The following is a 1643-nucleotide window of genomic DNA, read 5'->3' as shown; positions in this document are numbered from 1 at the left end:
TTTCTTTCTTTCCTTTGTTTCCTTCCTTCATTCTTTCTTTTCTTTCAAGAAAAAAGAAATAAAAAAACCAAAAAACTGAAATATACAGCTATAGAATTTCTACTCTTTCTGTAAGCATTATACACTATCCAAATAAAACTAGTAAAACTAGTAAAAACTATTCTAGCCGTGCCAAAAGTTATGGCATAACAAATGTGTAAATTCCTGCATTTAAATGTTTATATTAACAATTATATTTAAATGTTTATATTACATTAATTTCCAAAGGATAGATCTATTAAACATCCTTCTCATTAGAGCTAAGGAAAATAGGATGTAGTTATCTCTAGGAAAAAGGCAAACCTGGCATAATGGCCTGTAATCCCAGCACTTCGGGAGGCCGAGGCAAATGGATCACCTGAGGTCAGGAGTTCAAGCCTGGCCAAGATGGTGAAACCCCATCTCTACCAAAAATACAGAAAAATAGCTGGTCATGGTGGTGGGCTCCTGTAATCCCAGCTACTTGGGAGGCTGAGGCAGCAGAATTGCTTGAACCTGGGAGGCGGAGGTTGCAGTGAGCCGAGATCACGCCATTGCACTCTAGCCTGGGTGGCAGAGAGAGACTCCATCTCAAAAAAAAAAAAAAAATGCAATGCACAGCAGATTATAATTTAAGCAACTGAAAATTTCTTCAATCTTTTTTCCAATTTTGCACTTTTAAAGATACCCTTATTGTCACATGCTTTTTAAAAAATGACACTTCTTATATTATTTGTTGCCTATTAATTTGCATGGTTTTCCATCTAACCAAAATCTACTCCTCCAAAGCTTACAGTATAGCCTGTTCATGGGGCGGAGAGACCAGCCTGGTGTGCAGCCTGCAGTGTGGGGCCAAAGAGTGACCTACAAAAGTGCCTCATTTGGGACTCCTCGTACTACAGTCAAAACAAGGGAACATTCTATTATGAAGCATGGGACAGTCTAGGAACAATAAAACCTACTGTTTCTAGAGCTCCTGCTGTGTATGGCCAACATTTTACATAATCCTCACAGCAATCCTGCAAGATAAATATCACCATCCCATGTATACCTCAGAGAATTTAAAGAGTTTTCCCATGTCACTTAGCTGGAATCCAGGTCTCACATGCTGGAAAGCCCGCCATGCAGTGATACCACCAGCCTTCCATTCCTCTAGGTGACACTGAGCAGGACTTGCTCTATGGTTGGCATTTGTGCTAGGCCTTGTGCCTTGGCCTCAGGAAGCTTAATGTAGACAAGACATAGAATAAACAAATACCTTCCCAAATGTATATTGTCCAGGAGTGACAAGGTACCATGCAGAAAAACCAAGCAGAGTCAATGGAATGACCTGTGAGAATGGCAGCTCTTTAGATTGGGTGGGCAGAGGCCTCTCTGACTCTCTAAGTAAGTGCTCTGTGAGCAGAGGCCTGCTGAGTAAGGGCCTGAGATGTGCTGATTTTGAGAGGCAAGAATAAAGCCCTCAGGTTGTATCCTTAGAAGTACCCTGACATGGAACTATCGTGGTGGCATTCAATCAAATTGTTTTCTGTTAATTTACCTTCAATCAGATTATGTTCAACCGATTTACCTGAGGCCTATCAGGTTACTCTCAGGGAATTTTTTTTTTTTTTTTTTGAGACAGA

The sequence above is a fragment of the Cebus imitator genome, unplaced genomic scaffold (assembly GCF_001604975.1).
Source record: "Cebus imitator isolate Cc_AM_T3 unplaced genomic scaffold, Cebus_imitator-1.0 Scaffold251, whole genome shotgun sequence".
In the NCBI taxonomy this organism is placed as follows: Eukaryota; Metazoa; Chordata; class Mammalia; order Primates; family Cebidae; genus Cebus; species Cebus imitator.
The sequence above is the reverse complement of the archived record's forward strand: the minus strand, read 5'-3'. Positions refer to the sequence as shown.